We start from the raw sequence: 15,149 nt of genomic DNA on the forward strand, positions 1-15,149 counted from the left end.
CCTCGGACAGCCTGGCCTACGACGAAGCCACGCTGCACAGGTAGCCCTATCGCTTCCGACAGCGGTGCATCGTCCAGCCCGGAGAGTGAATAATGTGGGACTACAATCTCTTATATGCATCGAACTGTCTTTCTTTTAATTATTTTCTTCCTGTAATATTCCTTGGAAAAGCTCCTTAATGTACACTTTGTATTTAAACTGTTTCTCGCATTTCTATTCATGTTAATTTAGTTCTCGCTGACGTTACATGTCCTCGTGCGTGTACAGTGTTTTGCCTGTCCAAATGTGTCTTTTTGGTGTTGATTCCTTCAAGGCTCTGACTCATTCTTACCGCTCTGGTCGGCGAAAGCCACGCATCGTACGGCCAACCGCTCTGTCACCTATGCCCTGCAGATTCGGTGGTGTGGGTTTATCGCTTTAGTCGGCACCCCATATCTTCTGACAGCGCCCACAATTAGAAAACAGTGACAACGATAGTTTCAGTTGTCTACACGGTATTCATGTTTGCATAGAGGGGTGACCTTGTTTATTTCCTAGTCTTTCAGAATGACACCAGTGTCCGGAGACTCTTTAAATTGATTTGCAAGATATGACTTGATATTAGTTTATTGCTTTTAAATATTTTAGCGGGTATGTTATCTTGACGAGGGGCACTCGACAACTTACTCTATTGTTTCCATGATTCCTTCGCTCGTTCCAGTAATAAGTGGAGTTAAACTTTCGAGAGAGATAGGTCGGCTGACGTCATCCATCGATGATCCGATGAAGCGATGATTGCTGGCTCGTTGGCCGAAGGTAGATAGCCAACGTCACTCTATTCCAAGAAAACTAAAATGTACAATACGTGCACTTGATTTACATTACGTATTTGCAATTTTCAAGGCTGATGATCGCATACAAGAGGCCGAGCAAGGCCCACATAGAGGGGGGCGCGCCGTGCTCTCCTCTCATCTTGTTTCCCCCCAAAAAATGAAACTCCTCGGTTTTACCAACAAAACCCCGCCCACATAAGGAATGCCCCAACTGGAGAGCGGGGATGGCTCATTGATTAGCCCCCCCCTGACCACTGATCAGCCACCCTGAGAAACAAAGGTAGGTGGGTTCTTAAAATTCACGTGATACCCTGTCTCACTTTCATACAGAAACCCACAGGTTTTCAGCAAAACAATAATATAACCGAAATGAAAACCACCCAACTAAAACCCGACCTAACGTCGGGAATCAGCCCTTGGGCGGCACGTCTTAAACTATTGTCATACCTTGCATGCAAATGTTTGTGCTCCGGGCCGCAAGCATTCCTTTCCTTTGTAGACACGTGGAGCGCCTAAAACAGCCTAGTCGTCTTCCTATATTCGCATCCCAGCCGCCGAGTCGCGTGGGTGAGACGTGGGACGACCTGAAAGTTCGCCCAGTAATTTTGAGCTGTGCAACTATCACAGACAGAGAATCTGGGGTCCTCTTCCTATGTTTTACCCAAGGTTTGACCCCTTGGCTGACATTTAGCTCCAGTCTGCTTTGGGGATTTCGTGGCGGTAATCGCGGCCGGTAAAAACGTCACGGGTTCGCATCCGCCGGCTTCTTAAACGAACGCAAGAAAATCTTTCTACCAAAGCTTGTATCGCCTAAATCTATAATGGAGAGGCCGACGCTTTTGTATGCGTCCACTCCGGGCCCGCTAATCTGGTGTACACAAAAGCGCGGCGAATAGGAAAGAAGCCTCTGCGGTTTCTCCTTCCCCCCTTGCGCCCAACTCAGCATGGCCGGCGTGAAAACAAATACCACACAGTAAACAAGCTAACCCCATAAAATAAATGTAGTTACTTGGACGTTTTATTTACTAAGAACGTCCCGGTAACTACATACCCACGCCATCGAAAGGCGTGGGGACCGAACCCACGCCTTTCGATGGCGTGGGTTCGGTCCCCACTCTGGGCGCGTGTTTTTCTTTCTTTCTTTCTCACGTAATTAATAATAAAAAAATATGTAACGTCACTAACGGTAAAAAATAGTCTAATCATTCCCCTATGCCGCCTTTGGCGTTGTAGACTGCCGGCATTTCTTTCTGTATATATATATATATATATATATATATATATATATATATCGCGAAAAACTTAAGACACAGCCGCGGTACGAACATGAGAAAATGGAAAAAAAGCAAGAGAACAAAAAAAAATAACGAGAGATTTCCTCTTTCTCCATTACCACAGGGGTGAAAGAGAAGGGTCAAAACGAGATATGTCTATGCATACATTTGGCATCGGCATAAAAAAATCGCGAAAAATTACGCTAACCCGGAACGAACACGAGATAAAAAGAATTCTTAAAGACAAGAAACACAAAAGAAAAATAACAACGTAATTCTCCTTTCCCCTTTCGCAACAGTGTAGAGGAGAGGGGTGAAAACAAGATAGCCCCTTGCACGCATTTGAAGTGAAAAAAAAGACAGCAAAATATACACAATCACCTGGTACGGACATAAGTACGGAGTACGAAGAAAAAGTAATTAACAATGAAACGGCTATTTCCAGTGTCCCGTGGAAACGTGGGGCACGAGAGTTGTCAAAATATATGCCCATATACGCATGTGGTGCACATGTGGCCATACACCTCCGTTTTAGGATTCATAGACAGGGGATTGAAACATGAAAGACTACTATTTAGCTTCTCAAGGTGGGAGGGAAGGGTAGCCCACACAAAAGCCGCCAGACAGGTAGATAGGAAATGAGTGTACATTCCTCTCCAAAAAGCAGCGAAAATCAGAAAAGATGAGGTTAAAAAAAGATAGAAAGAGATGTGGTCAAACAAGTCTAGAAAAGAACGATAACACAAGGCAGGTGCACGCACATGACCCCCACTCAGGTCGGCACATGGTACCAGTTCAAAGAAGCCCGAGGCAGTCTTTCTTGCTCATGTTCGTACCAGGTGGCTGTGATTTTGGTGTTCTATCTTTTTTTTATTCCTATGCCAAATGCTTGCTTGGGCATATTTTGTTGTCACCCCTCTGCTTCCCCGGTTGTCTCAGTGGGAAAGGAGAATTGCCTTCTTAAACTTTTTCGCCTGTGTTTCTTCCGCTTTTCAGTTCTTCTTTCCTGATTTTCTTTCAACCGGACTGTGCTTTCTTTATGGTGTCTTGTGTTGCCGTTGCCAAATGGGAGCAAGGGTATAACTTGTGTTGATCCCCTCTTTCACTCCAGTTTCAACTCAGAGAAAGAGAAATTACCCTGTTAAATTTTTGTGTGATCTGTTTCTTCTTTGGTTCCATTTGCTCATGTTCGTGGTGCTGGAGTGCGATCTCGTGTTATCCCTTTTTTCCGCACTTCACATCTCTCGATTTTTTTCGCTGCCAACCAACCATGATGCCGTTGCAAGAACTCTCCATTCCCTTGCCCTGCTCTCGCTCGTGCTAGATTATCAACATCTATAACCTTGAAACAACCTTATTCTGCATTCTTAAGAAAATAAGTTTCCTTCCTGAAACGTCAGTAAACGTATTTTTTGAAGTTTTCTCTTGTGTCCCTCTCTCTACTTACGTTACTGTGTCGGGCTGAATGCGAGTTCTAAGCTTCCAGACTGTATATATATATGTATCTATATGTATATATATATATATGTATATATATATATATATATATATATATATATATATATATATATATATATATATATATATATATATATAGGGAGTAGTAGAACTTTGAAGTTGGTAGATAACACAAGAGAAGAAAAACTTCAAACAAGGTAAAATCACGATTGTGGCCTACGTTTCAGCAAAGAGGACTTGCTTTCCTCAGGGAAATCTCTCGCCTGGCAGGCAGGGTTTATATAGGGTGTAGGACCCCAGGTGAAAGGAGAGGGAAAGATGGAAGGGAAATTGAGCAAGCTGATTGGTTTCGGAGTGTGTCGGGGGAGAGATTGAGGGTCCAAGAAGGTTGTCTAGTTTAAGCCGCGAAGGAGGTCACACGGAAGTCAGCTGGTGGTTGATATTCGTGGAATTTTTGGACAGACAGGATGAGAGGGTGCTTATTGACCCGCCGCGGGGTATAGGGAAAGAATCTCAGAACCGCCAGAAGCAGACCAGGCGGTGAGGGTGGGGTCCTTATCAGAAACTATCTGCAAGCCTCAGGTCAAAAGAAAACATAGACACGGGGGGAAAACTAACTAGGTCAAGAAAAAAAGAAAAAAAAGATATAAAAAAAAACAGGGAGGGAAACCACATAAACCCAAACACAAAAGAAAAAGCAATGACCTGGCAACTGAAATGGCACGTGTCACCCACGGCAACATTCCTAGCAGAGGCCTGTCCTGAAACTCAAAAACGAAAAGATAAAGTTAGAGTGACGTACGGGGCACAAGACCACGCGGAGTAAAAAAAAGGAGAAATAAATAAAATTGAATTCCAAATGCAAAGGTTGGAGGGATGAGGGCGAGTATTAAGCTAGACGCTAAGGAATGAAAAAAATGGGAAAAGAAAATAGGTGACCAGGTACGGAGCAGAGTAAACGGTCATAGTGTTTGGATGAGGTATATGCACGAAAATGCCTAATGCTGCATTCCCGCTGAATATCGCAAGGATTCCAAGTTGCCCTTAGACGCATTAATTCCAGCAGGTTTCATGGAGTTGAATTTGTGAAATAAGTAGGATTCTCGGTATTTCCTGTCCCTAGGAGACTTAAAATTTGACTGAAGTATATATAACTTAAGGTCATCAAAATTGTGGCCTGGTTGGTTGAAATGCTGCGCTACAGCTATGGAGGATTTGCTAAGAGTATCTGCCCGGTCACCATTAGGACGTAGGCTCATAGGTTGGCTCGTTTCGCCTATATACTGTTTGTGGCACATTGAGCATTCCAACATATACACAATGTTGGATGAAGTGCACGTAAAACTTGAATTAATCTTGTGGACATAATTACTGGCTGTGCTTTTCACAACGCAGTCTGTTTGCAGGTGCCTACAAGTCTTGCATCTTTGGCGCGAGCAGCTGGCTATGACTGGTTGCTTTGAAGGCCCTGTTTTAGCAAGCACTAAAATATCTTTTACATTAGATATTTTAGTGCATGCTAAAACAGGGCCTTCAAAGCAACCAGTCATAGCCAGCTGCTCCCGCCCCAGATGCAAGACTTGTAGGCACCTGCAAACATATTGCGTTGTAAAAAGCGAAGCCAGTAATAATGTCCACAAGAATAATTCAAGTTTTACGTGCACTTCATCCAACATTGTGTATATGTTGGAATGCTCAATGTGCCACAAACAGTATATAGGCGAAACGAGCCAACCTATGAGCCTACGGCTCAATGGTCACTGGGCAGATACTCTTAGCAAATCCTCCATAGCTGTAGCGCAGCATTTCAACCAACCAGGCCACAATTTTGATGACCTTAAGTTATATATACTTCAGTCAAATTTTAAGTCTCCTAGGGACAGGAAATACCGAGAATCCTACCTAATTCACAAATGCAACTCCATGGAACCTGCTGGAATTAATGCGTCTAAGGGCAACTTGGAATCCTTGCGATATTCACCGGGAATGCAGCATTAGGCATTTTCGTGCATATACCTCATCCAAAGACTATCACCGTTCACTCTGCTCCGTACCTGGTCACCGAATTTCTTTTCCTTTTTTTTCATTCCTTGGCGTCTAGCTTAATACTCGCCCTCATCCCTCCAACCTTTGCTTTTGGAATTCAATTTTATTTATTTAATTTCTCCTTTTTTTTACTCCGCGTGGTCTTGTGCCCCGTACGTCACTCTAACTTTATCTTTTCGTTTTTGAGTTTCAGGACAGGCCTGTTCCAGGAATGTTGCCGTGGGTGTCACAGGCCATTTCAGTTGCCGGGTCATTGCTTTTTCTTTTGTGTGTGTGTTTATGTGGTTTCCCTCCCTGTTTTTTTTTTCTTTTTTTTCTTGACCTAGTTACTTTTCCCCCCCGTCTCTATGTTTTCTTTTGACCTCAGGCTTGCAGATAGTTTCTGATAAAGACCCCACCCTCACCGCCTGGTCTGCTTCCGGCGGTTGTGAGATCCTTTCCCTATACCCCGCGGTGGGACAATAAGCACCCTCTCATCCTGTCTGTCCAAAAATTCCACGAATATCAACCACCAGCTGACTTCCGTGTGACCTACTTCGCGGCTTAAACTAGACAACCTTCTTGGCCCCTCAATCTGTCCCCCGACACACTCCGAAACCAATCAGCTTGCTCAATTTCCCTTCCATCTTTCCCTCTCCTTTCACCTGCGGTCCTACCCCTATATAAACCCTGCCTGCCAGGCCAGAGATTGCCCTGAGGAAAGCAAGTTCTCTTTGCTGAAACGTAGGCCACAATCATGCTTTTACCTTGTTCGAAGTTTTTTCTTCTCTTATATATATATATATATATATATATATATATATATATATATATATATATATATATATATATATATATATATAGAAATAAGGGTTGGCAGTCAAGAACACCTCGGAAAGCAAAGGGGAGGTTGTGTTAGCTCATTGAAAGAGATAAAGAATTTGGAAAGAAAGAAAGAAAGCGAAGAAAAAATGCCCGCCAGGTGGGATCCGAACCCACGACCTCCAGAATACCGGTCTGGTGCGATAACCACTACGCTACCGGCGGGGCGATTTTCTCCCCCGCTTTCTGGGGTATTTATGTCGATGTAATTTTGTTCCTGTGCTTGGGGGTGGTTGCCAGCGCCACTCTGACTTCTCGGGGTGAAGGGGACCTTCTTTTTAATCCCCGCGCCGTGATTCGAGTGTCTACGATATGTCGAGAGTGGTCAACCAGCGTTGAACCCTCTTAAGCTCCCTATGGCACCAAGACTGCCAGAACAGAGGCCCTCGCTATGCATGTAGCGAATCAGAATAGGAAATGAGGGACTCGTAGAAATAACACAGAAATAAGGGTTGGCAGTCAAGAACACCTCGGAAAGCAAAGGGGAGGTTGTGTTAGCTCATTGAAACAGATAAAGAATTTGGAAAGAAAGAAAGAAAGCGAAGAAAAAATGCCCGCCAGGTGGGATCCGAACCCACGACCTCCAGAATACCGGTCTGGTGCGATAACCACTACGCTACCGGCGGGGCGATTTTCTCCCCCGCTTTCTGGGGTATTTATGTCGATGTAATTTTGTTCCTGTGCTTGGGGGTGGTAGCCAGCGCCACTCTGACTTCTCGGGGTGAAGGGGACCTTATTTTTAATCCCCGCGCCGTGACTCGAGTGTCTACGATATGTCGAGAGTGGTCAACCAGCGTTGAACCCTCTTAAGCTCCCTATGGCACCAAGACTGCCAGAACAGAGGCCCTCGCTATGCATGTAGCGAATCAGAATAGGAAATGAGGGACTCGTAGAAATAACACAGAAATAAGGGTTGGCAGTCAAGAACACCTCGGAAAGCAAAGGGGAGGTTGTGTTAGCTCATTGAAACAGATAAAGAATTTGGAAATAAAGAAAGAAAGCGAAGAAAAAATGCCCGCCAGGTGGGATCCGAACCCACGACCTCCAGAATACCGGTCTGGTGCGATAACCACTACGCTACCGGCGGGGCGATTTTCTCCCCCGCTTTCTGGGGTATTTATGTAGATGTAATTTTGTTCCTGTGCTTGGGGGTGGTAGCCAGCGCCACTCTGACTTCTCGGGGTGAAGGGGACCTTCTTTTTAATCCCCGCGCCGTGACTCCAGTGTCTACGATATGTCGAGAGTGGTCAACCAGCGTTGAACCCTCTTAAGCTCCCTATGGCACCAAGACTGCCAGAACAGAGGCCCTCGCTATGCATGTAGCGAATCAGAATAGGAAATGAGGGACTCGTAGAAATAACACAGAAATAAGGGTTGGCAGTCAAGAACACCTCGGAAAGCAAAGGGGAGGTTGTGTTAGCTCATTGAAACAGATAAAGAATTTGGAAAGAAAGAAAGAAAGCGAAGAAAAAATGCCCGCCAGGTGGGATCCGAACCCACGACCTCCAGAATACCGGTCTGGTGCGATAACCACTACGCTACCGGCGGGGCGATTTTCTCCCCCGCTTTCTGGGGTATTTATGTCGATGTAATTTTGTTCCTGTGCTTGGGGGTGGTAGCCAGCGCCACTCTGACTTCTCGGGGTGAAGGGGACCTTCTTTTAATCCCCGCGCCGTGACTCGAGTGTCTACGATATGTCGAGAGTGGTCAACCAGCGTTGAACCCTCTTAAGCTCCCTATGGCACCAAGACTGCCAGAACAGAGGCCCTCGCTATGCATGTAGCGAATCAGAATAGGAAATGAGGGACTCGTAGAAATAACACAGAAATAAGGGTTGGCAGTCAAGAACACCTCGGAAAGCAAAGGGGAGGTTGTGTTAGCTCATTGAAACAGATAAAGAATTTAGAAAGAAAGAAAGAAAGGAAGCGAAGAAAAAATGCCCGCCAGGTGGGATCCGAACCCACGACCTCCAGAATACCGGTCTGGTGCGATAACCACTACGCTACCGGCGGGGCGATTTTCTCCCCCGCTTTCTGGGGTATTTATGTCGATGTAATTTTGTTCCTGTGCTTGGGGGTTGTAGCCAGCGCCACTCTGACTTCTCGGGGTGAAGGGGACCTTCTTTTTAATCCCCGCGCCGTCACTCGAGTGTCTACGATATGTCGAGAGTGGTCAACCAGCGTTGAACCCTCTTAAGCTCCCTATGGCACCAAGACTGCCAGAACAGAGGCCCTCGCTATGCATGTAGCGAATCAGAATAGGAAATGAGGGACTCGTAGAAATAACACAGAAATAAGGGTTGCCAGTCAAGAACACCTCGGAAAGCAAAGGGGAGGTTGTGTTAGCTCATTGAAACAGATAAAGAATTTGGAAAGAAAGAAAGAAAGCGAAGAAAAAATGCCCGCCAGGTGGGATCCGAACCCACGACCTCCAGAATACCGGTCTGGTGCGATAACCACTACGCTACCGGCGGGGCGATTTTCTCCCCCGCTTTCTGGGGTATTTATGTCGATGTAATTTTGTTCCTGTGCTTGGGGGTGGTAGCCAGCGCCACTCTGACTTCTCGGGGTGAAGGGGACCTTCTTTTTATTTCCCGCGCCGTGACTCGAGTGTCTACGATATGTCGAGAGTGGTCAACCAGCGTTGAACCCTCTTAAGCTCCCTATGGCACCAAGACTGCCAGAACAGAGGCCCTCGCTATGCATGTAGCGAATCAGAATAGGAAATGAGGGACTCGTAGAAATAACACAGAAATAAGGGTTGGCAGTCAAGAACACCTCGGAAAGCAAAGGGGAGGTTGTGTTAGCTCATTGAAACAGATAAAGAATTTGGAAAGAAAGAAAGAAAGCGAAGAAAAAATGCCTGCCAGGTGGGATCCGAACCCACGACCTCCAGAATACCGGTCTGGTGCGATAACCACTACGCTACTGGCGGGGCGATTTTCTCCCCCGGTTTTTGGGGTATTTATGTCGATGTAATTTTGTTCCTGTGCTTGGGGGTGGTAGCCAGCGCCACTCTGACTTCGGCGCGGGGATTAAAAAGAAGGTCCCCTTCACCCCGAGAAGTCAGAGTGGCGCTGGCTACCACCCCCAAGCACAGGAACAAAATTACATCGACATAAATACCCCAGAAAGCGGGGGAGAAAATCGCCCCGCCGGTAGCGTAGTGGTTATCGCACCAGACCGGTATTCTGGAGGTCGTGGGTTCGGATCCCACCTGGCGGGCATTTTTTCTTCGCTTTCTTTCTTTCTTTCCAAATTCTTTATCTGTTTCAATGAGCTAACACAACCTCCCCTTTGCTTTCCGAGGTGTTCTTGACTGCCAACCCTTATTTCTGTGTTATTTCTACGAGTCCCTCATTTCCTATTCTGATTCGCTACATGCATAGCGAGGGCCTCTGTTCTGGCAGTCTTGGTGCCATAGGGAGCTTAAGAGGGTTCAACGCTGGTTGACCACTCTCGACATATCGTAGACACTCGAGTCACGGCGCGGGGATTAAAAAGAAGGTCCCCTTCACCCCGAGAAGTCAGAGTGGCGCTGGCTACCACCCCCAAGCACAGGAACAAAATTACATCGACATAAATACCCCAGAAAGCGGGGGAGAAAATCGCCCCGCCGGTAGCGTAGTGGTTATCGCACCAGACCGGTATTCTGGAGGTCGTGGGTTCGAATCCCACCTGGCGGGCATTTTTTCTTCGCTTTCTTTCTTTCTTTCCAAATTCTTTATCTGTTTCAATGAGCTAACACAACCTCCCCTTTGCTTTCCGAGGTGTTCTTGACTGCCAACCCTTATTTCTGTGTTATTTCTACGAGTCCCTCATTTTCTATCTGATTCGCTACATGCATAGCGAGGGCCTCTGTTCTGGCAGTCTTGGTGCCATAGGGAGCTTAAGAGGGTTCAACGCTGGTTGACCACTCTCGACATATCGTAGACACTCGAGTCACGGCGCGGGGATTAAAAAGAAGGTCCCCTTCACCCCGAGAAGTCAGAGTGGCGCTGGCTACCACCCCCAAGCACAGGAACAAAATTACATCGACATAAATACCCCAGAAAGCGGGGGAGAAAATCGCCCCGCCGGTAGCGTAGTGGTTATCGCACCAGACCGGTATTCTGGAGGTCGTGGGTTCGGATCCCACCTGGCGGGCATTTTTTCTTCGCTTTCTTTCTTTCTTTCCAAATTCTTTATCTGTTTCAATGAGCTAACACAACCTCACCTTTGCTTTCCGAGGTGTTCTTGACTGCCAACCCTTATTTCTGTGTTATTTCTACGAGTCCCTCATTTCCTATTCTGATTCGCTACATGCATAGCGAGGGCCTCTGTTCTGGCAGTCTTGGTGCCATAGGGAGCTTAAGAGGGTTCAACGCTGGTTGACCACTCTCGACATATCGTAGACACTCGAGTCACGGCGCGGGGATTAAAAAGAAGGTCCCCTTCACCCCGAGAAGTCAGAGTGGCGCTGGCTACCACCCCCAAGCACAGGAACAAAATTACATCGACATAAATACCCCAGAAAGCGGGGGAGAAAATCGCCCCGCCGGTAGCGTAGTGGTTATCGCACCAGACCGGTATTCTGGAGGTCGTGGGTTCGGATCCCACCTGGCGGGCATTTTTTCTTCGCTTTCTTTCTTTCTTTCCAAATTCTTTATCTGTTTCAATGAGCTAACACAACCTCCCCTTTGCTTTCCGAGGTGTTCTTGACTGCCAACCCTTATTTCTGTGTTATTTCTACGAGTCCCTCATTTCCTATTCTGATTCGCTACATGCATAGCGAGGGCCTCTGTTCTGGCAGTCTTGGTGCCATAGGGAGCTTAAGAGGGTTCAACGCTGGTTGACCACTCTCGACATATCGTAGACACTCGAGTCACGGCGCGGGGATTAAAAAGAAGGTCCCCTTCACCCCGAGAAGTCAGAGTGGCGCTGGCTACCACCCCCAAGCACAGGAACAAAATTACATCGACATAAATACCCCAGAAAGCGGGGGAGAAAATCGCCCCGCCGGTAGCGTAGTGGTTATCGCACCAGACCGGTATTCTGAAGGTCGTGGGTTCGGATCCCACCTGGCGGGCATTTTTTCTTCGCTTTCTTTCTTTCTTTCCAAATTCTTTATCTGTTTCAATGAGCTAACACAACCTCCCCTTTGCTTTCCGAGGTGTTCTTGACTGCCAACCCTTATTTCTGTGTTATTTCTACGAGTCCCTTTTTCCTATATATATATATATATATATATATATATATATACATAAATAAATGTATATATATATATATATAAAAACAGTCCAGTAGCTTAGAACTCGCAATGAGCCCCACACAGAAAGGTAAGTAGAGGCGGGAACACAGTTGTAAAGGACGAACAGGAAAGACAGAATGAGAGTGGAGACAAAATGCCCACCGGGTGGGATCCGAACCCACGACCTCCAGAATACGTGTCTGGGGCGATGACCACTCCGCTACCAGCAGGCTATTTCCCCCTACACTTCCTGGGGTATTAATGTAATGTATTTTTGATTCCTGCTCTTGGGGTTGGTAGCAAGTGCCACTAAGAGTACTCGGGTTGAACATGACCTTCTTTTTAACCCACAGGCCGTGACTCGAGCGTCTATGAAATGTCCGGAGTGGTCAACTTGCGTCGAAACCTCTTAGGATACCTATTGCACCAAGACTGTCAAAAGTGAGGCCCTCGCTATGCGTGTAGCGAATCAGAATTGGCAGTGAGGGGCTCGTCGAAAATAAGACAAATAAGGGTTGGCAGTCAAGAAAACCTCGAAACGCAATAGTGCAGATAGTGGTTTGTCATTGAAACCGATAAGGAAGTTGGAGAGACAGAAAAATGTGCAGGAAAAATTCCTGAACTGTGGAATCCGATGACCCGACCTCCAGAATATGCGTCTGGTGCGGTTACTACTACCTGCGGGACTGTTTTCGCCTTTCGCTTTCTAAGGTATTTAGGTTCAGGTAGGTTTGTTTTTGTGCTTGGGAGTCGGAGCCAGACCTCTGGGGTGGTCGCCAGGTAGCGAGGGCCTCGGTTCTGCAGTCTCGGTGCCATGGGAAGCTTAAGATGGTTCAATGGTGGTCGACCACTATCGACATGTCGAAGGCACTCGAGTCACGGTCCGGGGGTTAAAAGAAAATCCCCTTCACCCCGAGCAGTCCAAGTGGAGCTGCAACGATATGGGATGCTAACCGTGGCAACCGAGCAACATCCGAACCCACGACCTCCATAATACGCTTCTGGAGGAATTACTACAACGCTACTGGCGCAGCTGTGTTCCCACCGCCGTGTCGGTTCTTTATCTTAACGTAATTGTTTCGAGTGCTTGGGTATGCCTGCTATTACTCCGACTATTCAGGGTGAAGACCTTTTTTAAACCCCGGGCCGTGACTCGTGTGTCTACGACATGTCAATAGCGGTGGACTAGAGTTCATTTCTTTTAAACTACCTATGGCACTGAGACGGCCGGAACCGAGACCTTCACTTTGTATTTGGTGAAACAGAAAGGGAAATGAGCGGCCCGTTAAATTAATGCCGAAATAAATGTAGGTAGTCAATAATGGCAAGGAATGTAATCGGTAGAACGTGGTGATTAATTTATATTCATTGATAAAGGTACCTGTTTTTCCAAGAAAGAATCTGGAGGAAAACTTGCCGACTGTTTGGAATCTCAACCCACGACTTCCAGAATACGCGTCTCGTGGAATGGTTACTAAACTACCGGCGGGGTTGTGTTCTCTCCACTTTCATGGGTACTTTTGTTAAGGTAATTGTGTCCTGCGCTTGGGAGAGGCAGCCAGCGCCCCTCCGACTACTCGGTTTGAGCGGGGCCTTCTTTTTATTTGCAGGGCTGTGATCAAAGCATCGACGACATGTCGAGATCGGTCGTCCAGCTTTCAACCCTGTTAAGCCGCCCATCGCACCAAGACTGCCACAGCCAGGGCTGTTAAAAGAAGGTACCTTCAGCACGAGCTGTCGGAGTGGCACTGGCTGACATTACCAAATGAAGGAAAGAATTACCTTATCATGAATTCCCGAGAAAATGAAGGGAACGCAGCCCCACCGGTAGTAGTGTGCTCATCGCACCAGACGTCTATTCTGGAGGTCGTGCGCTCGGATCCATCGCGGCTTGCGTGTTTTTCTTCTGGTGCTTTCTTTCAAAAATCTGTAATCTTTTCAACGATAATAAATGGCCTACCGCACCCTCACCTTTGCTTTCTTTGTCTTTCTCTACTGCCTATTCTTCTTTCTGTATTATTGAAAGAGCCCCTCATCTCCTTTTCTGGCTTGATATATATATATATATATATATATATATATATATATATATATATATATATATATATATATATATATATATATATATATATATATATATATATATATATAGATATATATATATATATCTATATATATCTATATATATATATATATATATATATATATATATATATATATATATATATATATTTATATATATATTTAAATGGAAAGACAAAAACTCACACAGTGCGAAAAATAGGTTTAGTATTTGCAGATACAAGCGAGAAAGACGTAGAAAATAGAAACAAGTTTACTGACATTTCAGTAAACCTATTTTCATTTTCTACGTCTTCCTCGTGTGTCTCATATATATATATATATATATATATATATTTATATATATATATATATTTATATATATATATATATATATATATATATATATATATATATATATATATATATATATATATATATATATATATATATATATATATATATAAAGATATAGCGAATCAGAAACTGAGAAATTACGGGCTCCGTGAAATAAGACAGAAAATAAGGGTTGGCAGTCAAGAAAACCTCGGAAAGCAAAGGGGAGGTTGTTGGAACTTTTGAGGAAGACGAGGATGAGGCTGCTACCGGGCTCAACGTAACGTACCCGGGAAAAGAAGAAGACGACCAGACGCGGCGATAAGATGGGCGCTTTATAGACTGGTTCCCTGTACCTAATGTAAATATATGGGCTTTTCTTTGACGACGGCTTCTTCCCTTGATTCTGTGGACGTTTTCCACATGGTGCTGAAACCCGGGACGTCCAGCGCCACGACGGGGTGAGCCATGGAGCGGAAATCTACTCTTCGACCGCATTCTACACCCCGAAGCGAGGACGAGGTGTCGAGGCAGATGAACCGGCTGCAGATTGCTCAAAGAAGCCTTCTCGACTTCAACCGGAAGCTCATCACCGAAATAACGCCTACTCTGGAGCAAACCACGTACGTGGAGGCCGCTGTTTCGTCTGCCAGGCTCCAACAGAGCGCCGACTGACTTGCTGCAATCAGCGAGAAATTGGATGCCCTGGCATGCGGAACCAGAATCGAGCGCCAACACGACGACGCTGTAGGGTCGGTAGAAGGAGCTCACAGGATAATCGCCTTACTAGAAATAAGACTTCGCGAACGAACTACTACAATGACATCAATGTGCGTTCCAGTAATAGGACATCGACTTCAGGAAGGTTCAAGCAGGCCTGCATCCCCAACCCCAATGACACCATATGCCGCTTGGAATAATCACTCGGCTGAGACGGCACTTCAGATATTCCAGACAACTGTGAATCCCTCCACGAGACCTGAAGACGCCGTGATACTGCAAACACCACATCAGCAGCGGAAAGAAAGCCAGAACGAATCATCGCAATCCATGTCGACCGCATACGCACCTG

General features: G+C 45.8%; 1 non-coding gene across 1 annotated transcript; it reads left to right on the forward strand.

The window, feature by feature from the left end:
* Nucleotides 1-10,063: 10,063 nt before the first annotated feature.
* Trnat-ggu (transfer RNA threonine (anticodon GGU)) lies at nucleotides 10,064-10,136 on the forward strand. Its single transcript has one exon. It is a non-coding gene; the product is annotated as a tRNA-Thr (tRNA).
* The last annotated feature ends 5,013 nt before the right edge of the window (nucleotides 10,137-15,149 follow it).

The sequence above is a fragment of the Haemaphysalis longicornis genome, unplaced genomic scaffold (assembly GCF_048455015.1).
Source record: "Haemaphysalis longicornis isolate Haplotype H1 unplaced genomic scaffold, Haemaphysalis longicornis Haplotype H1 scaffold_5, whole genome shotgun sequence".
Classification (NCBI taxonomy): domain Eukaryota; kingdom Metazoa; phylum Arthropoda; class Arachnida; order Ixodida; family Ixodidae; genus Haemaphysalis; species Haemaphysalis longicornis.